The following is a 19986-nucleotide window of genomic DNA, read 5'->3' on the forward strand; positions in this document are numbered from 1 at the left end:
CATACTCTAAATATTAAAACCACAAAGTCTTTSGTCTGGTGCATATAATGTTAATTGTTTTAGATTTATGGCGTTATTATGCCATGGTTTAATAGTGCTTCTTGCCAAATACAGGAGAAAGCTCAGCTACACTTAAAGCAAATATTATTAACTACTGCAAGATAGGAAAACGATGCTCTGGTTAAGGCAGTGGACTGAGATTAGTAAGACCTTAAATTCCAAACTCTGTCACAGTCTCTGTGTGTGACACTGGGAAAGATATGGCATCACGCTGTGCCTTTAACTCCCAATCCATAAAAACGAGTGAAAACTGTAAAACTGTTTGGCGCAGCAGCCCTCTGCCTTTGTGCTGAATCACTGCCTATATAACGGGACAGCAGCTTTGGTCTGCGGTTATCACAGAATCCCAGAATCCCAGAGTGCTTGAGGCTGGAAGGGACCCCTARAGCTCATCCAGTCCAACCCCCTGCTCCAGCAGGGACACCCAGAGCACRGGGCACAGGGCGGCATCCAGGTGCCTTTGGAAGATCTCCAGAGAAGGAGACTCCACAGCCTCCCTGGGCAGCCTGTTCCTGGTCTCCTATCTTTCATACGATAATAATTAAGAACTAATAGTAATGAATAAAATATGTGAAAGATAATAAACCAAAGGAGTATTCTTGCATTACTAAAGAAACTGAGTTTAAGGAGTGTCACATCAATACAAGGCACCTCTAAAGCATGAGTCAGGGCCCAAGAACAAGCAACTGCAGCAGCCAAGGACACTGCAAGACCAGCATCCCTAAGGCATCTCCATCCCTTGGTGCCTCCTACACAGTGGCCAAGGGGTTTTCACTGCCACTGAAAGCCTCCTTACTCTTTCCTACGTGGTTTGTGCTCATCACATACAACCTGGGGGCTCCCAGCGGGGTGTAATGGATTTAATTGCCACAGATTGTGTTTGTTAAGTAATTTAGATTGTTTGAATAACCACGAGAGTTCATAAAGACCTGAAAAAGTGTAATAGTACTCTGAAGTGCAARAGAGCTCACAGTGGAATAATTAATTATTGCTCTCCTTTTTGCTGTTCCTCCTAGCAGTCACCAACAGTAGTCTGGGATAARTACAGTAATTGATCTTTTTTATTATCAGAGATCAGCGTGATTACTGCACGCACCTTTAAGTGGAAATCTGATGTGACATCCTGCTCTTAATTATCTGCACTTSTGATTAAAGTTTATATGAAAAATAAAAAAAACAGAATGCTTGTGCAATACTTTTTCTAGAAAATTACATAGCAAAGGGACAAAATCCAAAACCCATGTGCTCTACTTCAGTCACAATATTCTCTCAGTCCCAAAGTGGAAAGGAACTAGAAGTTAAGTCTGGGAGTGTTAAACATATTACGAAGAAACAGGACTCATCAGATACAGCTGTGGGGAAGGTAGCAAATATCTTTCTTACACATTGTGGAGACTGAGGGACTGAAAACAACATATTTGGGAATAGGGTTCCCTAAGATACATTTGGCAAAGCTCCACATTTTAATGTGTCATTTTTAAATACAGGTGGTTTGACAGCCCGTCACAGAACTGCATGAGTGAATCAACTTTCCAAATGACTAACTGAAAAACACACTCAAACTCTAATTTACTAGTTGTGCCATTTAYTTTGAAGATTGTATCATTTATTTTGACAACTGTAAATTAACTTTCAGTATGAATGTAGAGAAAACTATCATAGAGAATACATAATGGCATGTTTCAGAAAATGAGCATAGTTGTATTATTGCAGCCCTGGCTATCACATTTTTGTTAATGGTTAAAGACGTGCGAGTTCAATGAAACCACAAACCATTTAATTTTGAAACCAGTAACTTTTGAGAAGATGTTCACTACTCAGCTGTTAAATGCCTCCCATAGTCCTCTCTAGGTTTTCATCTAGGAAGTTAAACATTACTTTAGGCTGAATGAAAACCTAGAGTAAGCCAGGTTTATGCAAAACAACTGCAAAGTATAAGCAGCTTAATACTAGTTTAGCAGATGTTGGCTTAGATTTTCTGATTTAAATACCATAGTATAATAATAAAGCTTATAATTTAAAGTAAATTGAGAGATAAAAAATGGAGAATTTGATCCTGCAGTTCTTATTTACATGATTTAAACTAAATGACTCACAAGAATCAGGATGTAAAAAAGGCTCCCAAGTCTGGGAAAGCTCTACTGGCAAATGCCTTATCCATCATTATGGTGACGTATTTACTGACTGGTAGATAGGAGAACTCGAGGTGTTTGCACTGAACCTATTTCTGACCAAAAACTGATGGTCAGATGATTAWTGTTCAATAATTTCTCTTTAAGATTATATCTTTGTCTTAAGCACATGGATCTGAACTCATATGGAGACCTGACTACTCACTCTACATTGGTGTTTCCTCMTTCCCTGGTCTGCTAACACACCTCTACCGCTTCAATAATACAATAATAATAAAAAAAAAAAAAATCTATTACATCCCAAATGCTACATTGTTCTCCACAGAGTTTTTATGGACCATGATATGAAATTATTCATTTAGCTTTTTATAATGCCTTCCTTTACCCAAAGTAATACCTACTTTGGGTAAGTATTAATAACAGTACCAGACACTATACCATGCAAATCCTTGGGAAAAGATTTTTCATGTAAGTGAAGAGTAAGGAATGGATCTTTCCGGCTACTAGGAAACATTTTCGGGAACTCATTCCTAACGGTGCCGTTYGGTGCTCTGGGTGGCACTGCGATACACTTCCCCGTTCATCTAGACTGTGTATGGAGGCACTGGTACTTCAGCAGCGCCACGGCGCACCACTTAGAATGGAAGCCCCACTGTGAAAGCTAATAAACGTACAAAATGAGAGATGTTTCAGCTGGTAAACTGCACACTCGGTTCCRAGTCAACTCCCCAGCCCCATTCAGAATGACAAGAAAGAGGGAAGAGCAGTGGAAAACAGCAAACGATGCTGAGGTTCTGCATTAACTCTCCTGTGATGCACTGCAGTTATTCCACATATGTGATGCTTTGAGCAAATCAATATTCCCAATAGTGACACTAATTTGGTTTCTGGTACTGTCACAGCAGAAGGGAGGCATGATCTTCTTATAGCTTAGTTTAGAAGGAGTGAATATGTCAGCAGAGGAACTGGCAACAGGTAGATGAAGATGGTTGACAGAACACAGAGAAATGTGATGAGCCTAAGGGAAAAGCGAGAACTTGATTTTATTTCTTTAGCAAGAACTTAATRAGAAATTAGCAATGTTCAAAATATACATGAGGATACAACAAGATTATATGTTGACTGATAGTTCTGTGACAGAATAATTACTAGGACAACTGCACTTGTCTCATTCTGAAATTATTAACCATTCTCCCTCACTCTGCACTGGATACTTGGCTAGTAGTTCATGGCCCTTGGTTTAACCCAAAAAGCTGGCTTTACAGAATCAATAGACTAAATCAAAGTGCACATTCATGCTGATTTATTGAGACATTTCGCTCTGTGCTCTCTGCTTGAAGCAATTTTTAGATGACTATACAAGGAAACTAAGTGAACTGTGTATGATGACACTGGGAGAATGCAGCCAATGCTGACTTATAATAGGGTTAGATCTAAAAAGTCTAGATTGAGATAGAACAGTCTCTTTAACRCACTTAAGGGAGTTTCAGTCTCTTAACTGAATTTTCTCTGTCACAATGCCTGGATATTGGTTCTTGTTATGCCTCTCTTCATTAGCTCGGAAAACTCATTAATGCCAGATTTCTTCTCCTTGAGAAATACTCATGAATGCTAACGATTTTCCAGTTTCCTTTTGATAGGATGATTATAAGTATTTTCATAGCACTGGAAAAAGAAATCTCAGAATGCTTTTTATTTAAAAAGGCAGCATTCAGCATCCAGAGTAATCCAGAACAGCATGTGTATGGATAAAACACTGGAAGTTTTGTTCCCTCACCCCTCAAGAACTACTTGATTCAAGAGCCTGTGGTCCACCAACTTCCATGAAAACTGAAGTTCATGGCACAGAGAACTGGGGATCCCCATGGATTTAAACAAATTCCTTGCATATCACATATGATAAATGGTTTAATTTTCTTCCTGAAAAATAAAGCACTAAACTTCAATGGTCTTATATGACATTCATCATAAAGGATGAAAAAAAAAAAAACACACAACTTCAAATGGCCTTAAAATAGCTCTTAAAATAGCTCTTAAAATCTGTGCTAGCAGACACTGCTAGAGGTTTATGCATTATGCTTTATTAAAAACTTACAAACAATAAGATGCCAGATTGGTTTAGATGAGTTATGCTTAAATATGCCTTTCTTGTGCTTGGTATCTGTTTTCTCTATCTGTGTCTAGATATATCAGTGCTTAAACAGAAGGCATAGAAAAGGGGAAGACAAAACAGAGAAACAGAAAGGGGATGTTAGAAAAATGTTTTAGTTTTTTAAGGCTACTGTTTTCATGTAATAATCAGGCAAATGAGAGGATGTTTTATCTATGTATCTAAATATGATCTTATGAGCTTATAAACATGTCTGGGCTAAGGAATTCCTCTGATTACTCAACGTAATGAAAAAGGGCAAGACTAATCTATGCAAATTAAAACACTCAGTGCAGCCTCTGTAATCTCCCTAACTGCTTAGTCATGCTTCAGAAAGACAAAACACACATTTTACCATCAAGGCATGAAGCAGCGCAGTTGAGAATTGCCCGTCAGGAGCTAATTGAGAGCAGCAGGATTTGGTACATTTGCTGGACGTCACCTGGTGCAAAGATTACGGCCTAAAAGCACATTCTGTTGTGGTGCAATAACAGACTTGGGCACTGCCAGCAGTCTCAGCAAGTGACGTAGCACGAGTTTCTGTTAGGAAAACTGAGGATTAGTTCTTTTCTGGTTTAAGAGAACATAGCAGCCAGGGTRGAATTTTGGTCATTAAAAACTGATAGTATAATTAGAATACAATTAAACTTAATATTCTGTAAAGCTTATTTGAGTAAGATTGAATACAGATTGCTCTATTCTGAAGAGTAACTAGATATACTAAATACTGGAAGATATGCAGTATCATCAAGATAATGTGATTAAATGCTCCACTGTGAAAGCTAAACTGCTGCTCTGGTTAAGAAGCTCAGACRCTGTTAAATCTGTTAAAACATACAGGATTAATTTACAGGTTTTGTTTTAAAAGTTTCACTAAAGTTTTCCTAAGTTATTACCTTTGTGTAATATATCTTGCCTTCATATGCTGAGTTTTCATACTGACAGGATTACTGCTAATGGCAAAAAAAGTAACTGGCAATTTAAGAATTATGAATGTTTGAGTCTAACTGAAGATTAGACTGGATTTGACAGAAAAGAGATTATATAAATAGTTTCAGCAACAAGAGATCCTAACAGGCTAGTCACAAGGCTTTGAGACATGCAGTGTGGGTTGTCTTCACCAAACCGAAACTCAGTAACTTTACCTGAACTTACTACGCATTTTCTGTCAGATTAAATAATTTCTGAATATCTAAGGAAAAAAAAAAAAAGTCGCTAGAAAGTTAAAACCTGAGTGAAGATGTAATATGTTCTACACTATTTTCCCATGAAAACAGTACTTTAAAATACACATGAAGTACAATTGTCCTATTTGATGATAAACTGTTCTTATACTATGATATGAAAGCTAGTTGCATTATGAGGGAAAAAAAGACACTAATTATTGCAGTCCAGCAGGATTATACTATGGTGAACAATTAAAAACAAAACAAACAAAAAAAAACCCTATTTGTCAAAGAAAGAAGAATCCTTTTATAGACCTTAGCAACCATATAGTACATCTCAACCAAAGTCTCAAACCCTGTCTGAACCAGTTGAGGGTCTCTTTTGATTTTTGGAAGCTCTAGGTTTGTAACTACCATTTATTTTATTTGTGAAAGATGAAAAAAATGTTTTCTAAATCCTATTGTAAATGTTTTAGTACACATATTTATATAAATCTGGTTCCTCGGCCTAGACTCTACAGGAAAACAGAACTGGCTTCTAAGATTCCAAAAGAAAACCCAAAAGACTGAATATCTCATAATCCATATCACAAAATCTACAGTGTCCCTTTGTAAGAAAAATCCATCCTGTTTTGAGGCATCATGTTCTGAAGGATTGGTTCTGAGTATTATCAAATTCTGGATTAAATTCAGAATTTCACAGAGTTCTTCCAGTGAAGAATCACTGTAATCTATGGGAAGGTTATTATGGCTTGCTGCTAAAGCTGTATATAATATTGCTGTACCTCCTATTCTATCTTGCATTTCTAAAATAGCTAACAGGCAGCTCTTTTGCTCACCCTAAATTTTTTAATGAGTACAAAGGATATGGAGTTAGACATTAGACAGCCACTTATTTTCACACAACTACTGAAAATTGATTATATATGAATGTTTTTCACTTGTGTTTGTCATATACAGTCTCCATACAGAAATAATACCCAGATTGAACGTATTTGGTTAATCTTTGTGTATAGAAAAAAAAATAAATTTGAAAACGTACAATTTGAGGGAAATGAATGGCTTCCCTTTCAAAATCATTCCTTGCATCACACAATGTCCATCTGGTGAGCAAGCTGTAATCAGCTGAGCTCCATGTAATATGTCTTTGAAAAGCAGATTTATGGCAGATTTTGTAACAGAAAACAAACAAACAAACAAAACACCGTACGGAGGGTAAGCCCTATCTTCATACCAAGGAAATGCATCTTGAATGACAAAATATTAAGAATCTGGATTATGACAGGKGTGCTTGATGACATGCAACTAGAGTTTGAAAGGGGAAAAAAGTCTTAGAAAACATCATAAGCTAAAGTGATGTTACGTGAAGGTGCTGGTCTCACCAGTGAAGCATTCRGTCAATCTCTCAAGTCATTTTAAAAGGTCAATTTTAAGCTGTTCACCGCAGCCACACTGATTTCCTCTAAAAAGAGCGGACTGAACAACAAAGTTACAGACAGTGATCTATAAACTATCAGTTAATCAGAAGTAACATGTTAAAAATACCTGTTACTCCTTGTAATACAACKGCAGATATCCCAGAGAGAAAAAGCCACATACCAGTAGCTGCTGACCTCCTAAAACAAAACCTKGTGGAGAAACATTGTCAAAATCATTACAAAAAATATTAATTGCTTTCAGCTTAGATTGTGACAGACAGCAGCTGTTAGCCTGGCTGCCACAGCCACTTTCCTTTCTTCTTCAGCTTCTTCAGCTGTCTCCTTCTTCAGAAGGAGACTTCACAGCTGCCTCTCCTATGGCTTCTGATGCTAACGCCTCTCCTGCTGTCACTGGTACATTCCCATCTCTTTGCTCTGCCTCGTTTAGCTGGAGAATTCGTCTTTGGATGGCAGGTGGAATAGCCTGTCAGACTGCAGAAGTTAAGGTTTACATCTCTATGGCTGTCAAGTTTTAGTCACAGCCTTGAGTAAAATTCACATGACAATTTAGGAAGCCTGCACAAAAATGAAGATAGATCCTAGTTTTTTGGATTTTTTTTTCTTTTTTTTGTGCATTTACTGGTCCAGTAAAGATGAAAGAACTCAGGAAGACGGCAGGTTCTATCCAAAGCACGGAACAAAGAGTGAGGTGACAAGGTTGTAGAGGATGCATGTTGCTGGATGGAGTACAGGTAAAGGCCAGCTCAAAGAGTTGTAGGAGGACTTGAAGACACTGAGTGGTAAGACATAGAAAATCCAGTATTGAGGAATATAAAATAGTTTACATGAGCGAAAAGCTTTGAAGCCAACAGATGCCTCAGAAAGAGGCAACTTTTCACATGGAGGAATGAGATCTTGAGGTGATGATATGAGCCCAAAAAGGCTCATAAAGAAAGGAATAAAGACGACATTAGGTAAAGCAACTCAAACTGAAAGTATAATACAAAAGATTAAAGAAGAGGACAAAGACAACTTGAAGACTGTACACTGGGAGTCTTGAACCTGGAATAGAGATAACTGGAGTGGGATAGGAAGAAAATGAAATAATAAAAAAAAAAATAGAGCAGAATGGAACAGGCGAATGGGTAGGACTGGTCACTGTAATCCTATACATATATCCTCTCTATCTCTCTCTCTATATATTCTTACCTATATATATATAAAGGGACATTAGACATTAAAAGAAGCTCTATGTGACAAATTTGAAGATACTTCATACATCATCTTATTCCTTCCCACAGCACCCTGAATACTTGTGTTGGTGTTCAAAGACACTGCACAAATTTATAGAAGAAAAATCCATTGAGAGTTATTGCATACTAAGTCACCTCCTTTCATTTATTAAATCTTGAGTTATGATGTATTGGAAGCYGTTGGAGTATTTTGGGGAAGTGTCACTGCACAATTGTCCTGTGCTCCTCCACCTTCTTCTGCAGCCACTGCAGAGGACAGAGCCTCAAGAAGAGCTTTAGCAGAGCTTCAAGGAGGTGGGAAGGACTTTCTTGTGCTCCCTGTGCAAGACATGGGGTAATTTTGTCCATCTTCAGAGCACAGGAAGGTTGAAGATGAATTTGGGTTAAAAAAGCAGGAAGAGTGGAAAACGGGGACTCTCACAGGTGGGAGCATTTGCAGTGTGATTGAAATTCAAAGCCAATGTTGGCTTAATTCCAAGATTCACACCGAAGATAGTTAAGTTGCAGACAAGGAGGACGGCAGTTATTTATATGCAGCAAACAACCTGGCACCCACCTAAAACCAAACAGTTGGAAATTGCTTGGTGCAGAAGAGAAAAAAGAAGGAAAAACAGAGGCAGCAGTAAGAACCTGCGAGAGAACCACAAAATAACCCGGGGAATGAAGCAAATAACTAAAGATGGCTTGAAGTATGTAAGCAATTCAGCTAAGCAACCCCACATGGAAAGACTTGGAAACAGTTTGGTAAAAAACAGATACTAATGCTGAAAAAGCTGCTTTAAATTAGGGCAGGGATGAGCAATTAACAGAATAATAGGAAAAGATTTATACTGATTATCTCATGAATTATCCTTAAAAATGTCTTAAATAATCGTCAGATGAACTCTATGAATTCGGAGATATTTCAAAAATTATACTGGACATAATCCCAGGCACAGCTTTCAGAAAAAAAYGTTTTACCATCAAATACCTAATTGAGTATTCCCATATATTGCTTTTAGCCTTCTACTTATTAAAACCSGAATTGCTCTACTTGCCCAGGAAGTCACATATTGGAATTCCTTCCCCAAGAACAAGAATTTCTGCAGGCTAAAKGAGATGATATTAGTGCCACAAAATGAATATTTCATTCAAGAAAATAAAAATACACAGTTGAATATTTCTTAAACATTAACTGTCAAAGATATCAGCTTATCCAAGCACTGGGTTTTATTTTGTTAGTAGTTTATATTTAGCCTCTAAATTTTTTWWAAWTTTTTTTTATAATCTTATACAGGGTTTTATCTTCATTTTCTTGCTAATGTTTTATTCCAGTTTAAAACTGCTTCTTTAATCTCTTTCCAATTCAATATTACTTTTTCCTTGTCCTCTTCCACACATCACTGTTCCATTTAGTATTTTTGTGTTATTTCTTTCAAACCTACCTAATCAGAATCAATCTTTTAGATTCTCTCTGATGTTTTTTCCCATCTGCTCTATCTTTTTCTTTTTTTTTTTCTGGTTTTGTACAGTTTTTGTTTCTTCCTTTAGCATTTTTAAACAAAGCATTTTTATGGCTCAAACACAACTTTATACACGAATACACTTGTCCTTATGGCTGTCGTCTCTTGCAGCTCCTGTTGGAAGTACAGATTTTTGTGCCATTTTGTTTAAATACCATTAGGACAGAACTAGAAATTWCTATGGCATTTTAAGATTCAAAAAGAAAAATTTAAATGGAATGGAATGCTTCAAGGTTTTTAATTGCTACCCACCAGAACATAAAAATGGAAAAAAAACAGGGTTTAAAAACAGGCTTAGAGATGAAGTATCAAGGATATATATTTTTTTAAGAAATAGTTTTCTGCTCATTCCAACCAGATCCTCTTAACTCATTTCCGTCTTCCCCCACATGCATTTTTTATTTTTATCTTGACTGGAGATGCATTGATAGAAAAAACAGTGCTTCTTCAAAAGCAYTGCACCATTTTTGAAATATTTTTGTCCTCCATAGTCATAAATAAGGAATCCAAACGTATCACACACTTTTATTCACCATCAGCATTGACTCATAACCCACCAGGACTTGGACTGTCTTGCAGTCCTCCAAKATACTTGAGACTTTAATGCAAATCCAAGCAACAAAACTGTAAATAAATAAATAAAGGACTATCCTTTCTTTCTTTTTTTTTTCTCCCAGGATAGCTGCAATACATTTCTGGCTCCTTTTGAGTAGCAAAAAGAGAAGAAAAAACATTTGGCACAGAAAGATGTCAAAACATTATCAGAATTCAGCTGCCCCGTGTCCACGTGCACCCCGGGGACCTGCCCAAGGCCACCCTTATGTGGGGGAGACCCATGGGGGAGCCCCGAGCTGGGCTCAGYGCCACGTGGTGCAGCCTCCTCTGCGTCTCTTTCCTTGACCACTGAGCCTTTCCCGAGCCTTTCCGTTGTGTTTTCCCACTCAGGATAAGGATGGTGCTAGGACAGACTGCTGTCCCTAGCAATGATGTCCTARAATCCAATGAATCCAATGGATTCACCCAACGAATCCACAGATTCAACAAAAGTGAAAAGGAGAAAATAAGAWAGCCCACTTTCTCTCTAGAAAATAAAAACGTAACAAAAAATAAAAGCAAAACAAAAAATAAAGACAAGGGGGAAAAAAAAAAAGGTCAGGAATCCCATATTAGCAGTTTGATGCACATGTATTTTCAGTCTCATTTCTACTTCATTCTTGGGTTACCAGCAGGGTCAGACAAAATACTTCTGTCACAATCTGGTACCTTTACCCTGTGCTTTAGAGGGCTCTTCATTTAAATAAGAAACTAGCCTCAGGCAAGTGCCTCAAAGCAAATCCACTCTAATAGATCCTCTGTGGATGGTCTTTCGACTGCCAGGAAAAAAGAAGAGAGCCATCATGCAGCCTTCCTCTGGATAGAAACAGATGCACATTATCACTCATAAAATTAAGTAGCTGTCAATAGAGATTAACAAGCTGTCATGCAAAAAAAGAAGGGCATATAAAGTGGCATCATGAAGACAAATTACTAAACAAATTTGATGCCTATATAGTTCCACTTTAAATCCAGTTATCTGTTACGTTCAGTGACTTTTTTTAGCTGGTCAATACCAGCTATTACTTTCTTAACACTAGATGATAGTTTTAAATGAAAAAGGTTTTGAGTATGTTTGTCTTCTATAGCAATGCTACARGTATAGGATCCTTAACGGGTAAGTCACAAAGGAAAAACCAGAGGAATGCTTACAATGCCCAGAAGAAAATAGAAAGCTACTAATATGACAGATTACTTAGAAGTAGCWTTGTAAAACACACAAGCTTTCAACAGACCTACATTTTTACTGTTGTGCCTGCAAGTTTTGTCTAACAAGCAGCAGCAATGACAGAGTTAGCAAAACCCTTTGCTGCGAGAGCCCCTGGTGAGCTGTGACACTGCGCGTGTGTCCATAGCAGCACCCCATCCCTCATTCACCTCCTGCTGCACATACACTGCGTGCCAATCTTCTGCTGTTTGCTGTGGATTTGCARGGCACAGCGGAATGGATATTTTTTCAGTTTATTGTTTTGATTAGAGCAGTGGAAAAAAGATTTAGTGTTTGTGTTCAGTGACAATAATGAGCTATTATGCAATCCATTTTTTTTTTGCGGGCATAATTTCATCAAAACTGGGTAAAGCTCTAAAAAGTCCTTGCTTTTCTTTTTTTTTCTTTGAATAGAAGTTCTTTAAAAATACATACTAGATGTTTATCAGATCTGAAGAGGAGAAATAATTTTGCAAAGGGATAGACTGTTTTCAAATTATGCCTGAATTCAAAACCAAACTAAAATGACGTATGTGCTCAAGCAATGTAATAAGACCCTCCTCCTCCCAACTCAAAAAAAAAGAGCCCGGTGAGTTTCATGACTTTTTTTCTAAATTTCCTATAACTTTGAAGTAGACAGATTCTGCTAGAGTTGGAAGTGTCACTGATTCTATCCTGAAAAATGCACTTAGAGGGAGATAGAAGACGGTGGCTATGGTACCACTTTCTGTGTGGTTCTTTGCCGGCCTTGTATGTTGTAAGGAAAATATATATTCCAAAATTTCTTTTGTTTAAGACCTTTAATATAGTTAGCAAAAGTATTGTGATAGATTCTGAAAATATGTTCCAAGTTAAGGTGAAAATGCATTTTGGGCTAAGCTAAACTGCAGCCCTGGAGGAACTTGACGTTTCTTGTTAGCCACTGTAAACCTCATTATAATAAACAGAAATCAATATTAAAGTAAAAAAAAAAATTACTGTAGGTAGGTATCAATAGCAGAATGGCTGACTATGTGTTTATTTGCCTATATATTTGAGTAGAGAAGAGCTGGTTAAAAGACCAAAAGAAAAGGGTGAAGGAGTTTTTTTCCTGTGTGTTTCTGCTGAACTAGTAAAACCACTCAAGGTTAATAGAATTAGATCATGGAGAAAGTTCTTGATGGATGAGGCTGCAATGACACTGAAGAATGTGGCACTCATTCTATTAGAGATATTTGTGCATCCAACGCAATTAAGGAAGGTAAAGATGTGAACAGCATAGCAGCTGCAACTAGAAAAAGAAAGGGCATCACACATTTGTAGGCAGAAGACATTCAAACAAAGAGAAATACTGACAGACACCCCACCTTCCTTCTTATGATGAAGAAAGTCATTCAGATTAATATTTCAGATCATTCCCCATATTTGGTATATTTGAGGAGCAACATGAAGTTGGAGATGGCAACTCAGGGGAGTTCACAGACCATATTAGAGCTGTGAAGACCAAAAGTGGTCCTGGAATAAGGTCTGCCTGTGATCTTACCCACTGTGAAAAACCACGGTGTATCCAGGTGGGCATCAGGTCCGTGGGGASCTCTGTGTATTGGATATACCTACCCATGTGCTGGAACAAGATCCCACAGTGCTGCTGTCATACCTTAATGTTTTAATACTATTTCAAGGTAAACGTGGTTTGCACTTATGACGTGAGCTGAGTCAAATAAGGTCTTTTTAAAATAAGCTATTTTTTAAAAATTAAAATCTGTAAACTAGAGAAATAATGTTAGAATTGTACAATTTCCAATGCAGAAAACCTTGCACTAATTTGCATGTAACTCTATTCTTCATTCCCCGTGCAAAAGAGAATTTTCTGGAAGCTGATTAGAAACAGAAAGTAAATTGAAGTAGCTCAGGGGAGTTGTCTTTACCATTCTATATTTGCTACCGTTTTGTTTATAAAGTCAGAACAAGGAATGTATTGRAAATATAATCTTGGGAGCACTAGACCTAATGAAGTTTGATGCCATGATGGCCGCCAAGACTGACTGACACTTTCCCAGCACTGGGTATTTATACCAGCTCTTTCCCCTGTGCATTCTCTGTTTCTAATAGTACCTGTGTTCACATCACATGTCTTCAATTTATATAATCATAGAAATCATAGAATYCTTAACGTTGGAAGAGACCCTTAAAGATCATTAGTCCAACTCCCCTGCACACACAGGGTCACCTACAGCATTTGGCACAGGATTGCATTTAAGCAGGTCTTGAATATCTCCAGAGAAGGAGACTCCACAACCTCTCTTGGCAATCTGTTCCAGTGCTCTGTCACCCTCACTGTTAAGAAATTTTTCCTCGACCTGCTGGAGATGCTCTTCTTAATGCACCCCAGGAACCCATTGGCCTTCTTGGCCACCAGGTCACACTGCTGCCTCATGGTCAGCTTGTCATCCACCATGACGCCRAGGTCCCTCTCTGCGGGGCTGCTCTCCAGAAGGTCAACCCCTAATCTGTACTGGTATCYGGGGTTATTCCTCCCCAAGTGCAGGACCCTGCACTTGCCCTTGTTGAACTTCATGAGGTTTCTCATCGCCCAGTTGGCCAGTCTGTCCAGGTCCCTCTGGATGGTGGTGCAGCCCTCTGTGGTACCAGCTACTCCTCTCGGTTTCGTATCAGCAAACTTGCTGATGAAGGCACTCCACCCCTTCATCCAGGTTCTTGATAAATAAATTGAACAGGACCGGACCGAGGACTGACCCCTAGAGGACAGCGCTAACTACAGGCCTCCAACTGGACTCTGTGCCACTGATCACCACCTTCTGAGCTCTGCCATGCAGCCAGTTCTCAATTCACCTTACCATTCACTCATCTATGCTACACCTCCAGAGCTTGCCCAGGAGGATGCTGTGAGGAACGGTGTCAAAAGCCTTGCTGAAGTCCAAATAGATGACATCCACAGCTCTCCTCTCATGTATTCAGCTAATAATTCCATCACAAAAGGCTATCAGGTTAGTCAAGCATGATTTCCCCATGGTGAATCCATGCTGGCTACTCCTGAGCATCTTCTTGTCCTCCATGCACTTGGAGACAACAGCCAGGATGAGCTGTTTCATGTCCTTCCAGGATGGAAGATGGGGATGCCTGGCCTGTACTTGCTTGGGTCCTCCTTCTCGACATTTTTGAAGACCAGTGTGAAACTGGCTTTCTTCCAGTCCTCAGGCACCTTCCCTGTTCTCCAGGACCTTTCCAAGATGAYGGTGAGAGGCTTGGCTATGACATTCCCCAACTCATGTAGCATTGTTGGGTGCATCCCACTAGGGCCCATGGATTTGTGTGTATCAAGTTTYCCTCAGTGATCTCTGACTCAATCATCTACTCAGGGCAAGTCTTCCTCTCTCTCCAGGCTTCTTCTCTTGTCCCCAGGGTCTGGGATTCCATAGGGCTGCCCTTGGTAAACACCGAAGCAAAAAAGGCATTCAGGAACTCTGTTTTTTCTGTTTTTTTGTTACCAGGGCCACTCACCCTGTTCACCAGCAGACTCAAATTTTCCCTAATCTTCCTTTTGCCATTGATATATTTGAAGAAACTCTTCCTATTATTTTTAACATCCATTGCCAGATTTAATTCCAAATGTGCCTTAGCTTTCCTTGTCACATCCCTGCATTCCCTGACAACATTCCTATATTCCTGCCAAGGGGCCTGTCCTTTTTTTCCACATTAGGTATACTGCCTTCTTCTGTTGGAGTTTTGCCAGGAGCTCCCTGCTCATCCACGCCTCCTTCCCCCCGCCGCCTGACTTCTTACTCACAGGGATGCAACAATCCTGAGCATGGAGGAATTGTTGCTTGAAAACTAACCAGCTCTCTTGGGCCCCCTCTCCTTCTAGAGCCCCAGCCCATGGGATTGTTCCAAGTAGGTCTCTGAAGAGGCCAAAGTTGGTCCTGCTGAAGTTCATGGTTGCAAGGCTACTTGGACACCTTCTGACTTGGGCTGCATGGCACTGATTGCTCTGTCCATGTAACACTCTCCTTCCCCCTTCTTGTTTAGTTTAAAGTCCTCCTAACCAGGCTGCCCATCCGCTTGGCAAAGACATGCATGCTCCTCTTGCTGAGATGACTCTCATCATTCCCCACAAGCTGGTGGTTTTCAAACAGAGTCTCATGGTCATAGAAACCAAAAYCCTGTTGCCAAAACCAGCGGTGGAGCTAGTTGTTAACCTGTAATATCCTGGAATATATATCATGACATCTTCTGCTATAAATTTACATTTATAGCCTGTGTAACAGTCCCTAGTTGACCAAGCAAATACAGCTTCCAAATTAAACAAACAAAAAAGTTCATTTCAATGAGCAGAGTTTTCCAATTCTTACTGGCACATGGAAATTTATCAAACAGAGATTTCTGAGCATTGTCACTCCAGGCTATAAAACATAATGATTCCTTAACTATACAAATTTCAAAATTAAAAAATTATTTACCTCTGGGCACTGAGAAAGAAATGTACTCAGATCTGTCATCAGATGACAAATATAAATCATTTGGCAAATGCATGTATGGATGTTTTCTGAACATACTACTTTGCCTCTTTCACTCTGTAAGAGTACTGACAATCATAATGGTTGGGCTTGAAAGGAAAAATAACTATTTCTTAAATTTACTGAGGAAATTAGCAGCTATGGCTATTGGAGGACTTTTCCAAAGTGCAAGTAGCATTCTTAGCCTCCTCCAAGAAGGCTTCCAACACAACATGAGATTATCCTGATTGATGCTTTACTTTGTGACCAAATAAAAAGCAGGCATCAGCTTTAAATCAAATAGGTGACATTATCAGAGCCAGAAGGATTTCCAATTGTGTGTGCTAACCTTTAATATGAATTCTTTTCTCTAAAGAAGCTTTAAAGATAAGTCTATTTACATTGACTATTTTCATGAACATAAGAAATGGATGCATTTAACACAGCAATAGGACCTCAAGACGTTCAAGTACAGAGATGAGACACAGATGTTCACATCATTTATTTTACTCTAATGAAAGAATTAGCATGGCTTGCCAGCTACCCCGTAAAGTTCCTGAAGTGACCACCACTTCATGTAAGTTTCTGTTCTGTGCCATTCTGCATGGAGAGCTGAGTTTGATAACTTAAAACTCCCCAATGAAGGAAAGCATGCTTAAAAAGTCACTCTCGTACTAATCAGCAGTGAGAGCCAGCGCCTTCTCAGCAAAAAGGCATGAATATTACTGCTGCTGCTGCTGCTTCCCCATATTTTATATGGCCCTGGAGAGTCATGTGAAGATATATAGCAGCAACCTTTCCAATCTGTGAGACGCTATTTATCATGCATGCAGATGACTTCTGACACTTGAAGAGGCCAGAAGGTGTTTTATAGCTAGTACCAGGTACAAAAAAGAAAGGATGTCAACTTGACTTACAATAAGTGAGGATATTCTGGAGACTGTATTTGCTCTATGTTATTTGCTGTGTAAGTCTTGGTGTGATTCTTCTCCTTTGAAATGCTACTAAGGCCAAGAAAGCTGATAATTTCTTTATTTCTTTTTCATTTGGAAAGGGCTATTGCATTCCATGTATAGTTTGTGATTTCTTCACACAAACCCTGCCAGGCACGCTGGCTACCACAGTGAGAACAAGACTGCACTTGGTAGGAAATGACAACACTCCAGAGATTTAATGGATCACACTTGTACTAGGTCCCAGTTCCCAAATTATTTCATTTTGCTACTCCTGCTAATACCTGGTTAAGGATTGTTTGTATCACTTGTTCAAAAAGAAGACACGTCAATGGCAGAGGAGAGGCAGTGCRCAGCTTTCAAACGCAGCCATATCTGGCTTCACAGAATCACTGAGGTTGGAAGGGACCTCTAGAGATGATCTAGTCCAACCCCCCTGCACAAGCAGGACACTCAGAGCTGGTGGCACAGGAACGCGTCCTGGACTGCTTTGAATATCTCCAGAGGAGGAGGCTCCACAGCCTCTCTGAATAAAGACCTTCAGTTCTCAGTCACCATCACAGTTGCTTCTCACCATTTCTCTGGGCACTTATGCCCAGCTTGGCCCCTCTCTCTACATCCTCCTGTCAGCCATTTAGACATTTAGACGGTAAGATCCCCTCTCAGTCTTCTGTGTTCTCASGCTGATTGTCCTCAGCTCTCTCAGCCTTTCTTCAAATGAAGGATGCTCAAGTCCCTTAATCAATGTCTTGATGTTAGTCTTATGCTGGACTCCCTCCAGTAGCTTTGCAAAGCAACATCAAAAAAACTGGAAGTCCTGTATAACTGAATACCAGTGTTGGTTCTTGTGAAACACTTGTGAAAGCAAGGACAGAGCATTTCATGACATTTCAGGCTTTCATCTGTGTTATTACTAGCCTGACGCCAAAAGATATTTTTTATTTTATTTTAAGTTCCATCATGGAAGCTGAAGTTACATCCTTGGTCTGCAGTCTGAGAAAGGTTAACATGGCCCTTGTGGTTTAATGATATCGAAAGAACAAAAAATTCCAAGTCAGAAATAAGGAAATTGCTCTCTGTCACATGTCATCAGTACAGACTCTAGGTGAATTACGAGGCCAACATATATTACAAAGTGTGTGCATCTGGGAGATGGAGAAGGCAGGAGGGCAGGCCAGTAAAATAAATTGCAAGATAAGAGGACACTTGCTTTCTGTATCTGGACTTCTCTCTCTTTTCATGACAGGAAAGTTTTTCCCAGGAATGGGAAACTAATCTGCAGCAGCAGTTGTGCTGATGTAGGCACAAGGGCACAGAAAGCAACAGTGGTTCCACAACTCTGGGAAAACAGTCAGATACTGTTTTATTTTTTCCTACATGGCAAGAAATCATATAAGTTGAGTTCTAGCTTTGCAAGAAACATGAAATAAAAAATGAAGGCTTGAGCTTCTCTGAGACAGGCACACCTGTAGCTCTCTTAGGCAGACATATACAATACCTGAAATGCTGATTGGAACAATAACTATTCACATATACATATTGTCCATTAGTCCTCCAATTCAGATAGCTGTTTTTTTTCCCTGAAGAAGAAGAAAAATACATCTTTGAATGCATATCTCTGGAGAAACCAGCTTAGATCCGTGCCTTGTTCTTTCTGCTTTATTCACCACTGTGAGGGCACAAGGAGAACTGAAGGCCAGAAGATTATCCCTCCCTACTGAAYTGCAAAGATACAAAAAAATGGGCACTTATGCCATGTGTCCTATTTACATATTTCAASAAATTTGTCTCTAAGATCCTGTGGAAAGATGAGCATTCTGCATGACCCAGTTTTGCAGCAAACAGAACTTCTTTCCCCTCCAAACTTACTTGGCTGCACCTGAAGTGACAACAGAGGCCCCAAACCTCTGAATAGTGCTGCCCTTYCAGGGCATCAGCACAGGACAGATCTCCTGAGAAGTCTGATGTGGAGAAGGAAGGCARCCCTAAGCTCTGTGAGGGCATTCACAAGCTTGAGTAGACACTGCTTAGTGCAGAGAACAGCATGTGTATTTCAGATTACAATTTTTAGGCAGGTACTATGCAAAGTATACATATCAAGCGATGGTAAAGGAAATAACTGCAGTTCAATTATTATAACTACATTTCCAATGTCTTTGGGGCCAAGAGATCCCCTACTTCTATACTTCTTAAATACTCTCTTCCTTCACAAAAGTAGTAGTTCACAAAAAAAAAAAAAAGTTATTCAGAATATAATTTTGTCTATTTTATAATTCTACCCCAAATATTGTAAGAACATAATATAAAAGTCCTCTGACTTAGTATAAAGGTTCTTACAAGGATCCACCTAGTCCAAGATTCTCTCTCCAGCAGAGGCCATGACAGGATGTAGAAGTAAGAGTGTAAAGATAAGATAAACTACACTTCTCCAGCATAGTCTCTATATTCAGTTTGCAACTGAGGGGACTCCTGACTCACAGCTCACCTCCTGATTTTTTTTAAGAAAGGACATTACTCTGCCACCAGCTAACACATGGCTGCAGCATTCGAAGCAGAGAACATTCAAGCAAGACTTCCTGGAGCATAAATATATCACAAATTTGTTCCTCTGTAGTCCTCACCTTAACAAGGTGAGAGGAACAACACATCACTACCTCGGATAATTACATATTTAAGGGCATCTTTGTGCTAATCACATCACTTCCAGATCTGAAAAACAAAACCAACATAGATGAGAGGAGCAATGCAACTTTACTGACCAACTCATAACGGGAAAATCAGAATAACAAGATTTTTTATCTAAACTTGAAATGAATAGCTGGTCCCCTTCCTCAAACCTGCCTGCTGTTACAACAGGAAGGCTGACAGGCTTCAGTTATGAATAAAGAGAAGAGATGTGTGTGCACTCATGAAAATTCACCCACTGCCACACTGGAAACGCTCATCCTAAGAGCAGCACAGACTGCAGTTGCAAGAGCTGGTCATCCTGCTCAGGATGCACGCTGCACACTGGGGAAAAAACACTGCTTATACCTCCTACACTGGCCGGAGCATATAGC

The 19986-nt window shown here is 39.3% G+C and overlaps 1 protein-coding gene across 5 annotated transcripts in view; it reads right to left on the reverse strand.

Moving 5' to 3' along the window:
• MAGI2 (membrane associated guanylate kinase, WW and PDZ domain containing 2) overlaps positions 1–19986 on the reverse strand; it is a 674980-nt gene that overhangs the window by 547231 nt on the left and 107763 nt on the right. The gene's annotated exons all lie outside the window — the stretch shown is intronic.

Source organism: Nothoprocta perdicaria, unplaced genomic scaffold (assembly GCF_003342845.1).
Source record: "Nothoprocta perdicaria isolate Ctin4 unplaced genomic scaffold, notPer1 scaffold_44, whole genome shotgun sequence".
Classification (NCBI taxonomy): domain Eukaryota; kingdom Metazoa; phylum Chordata; class Aves; order Tinamiformes; family Tinamidae; genus Nothoprocta; species Nothoprocta perdicaria.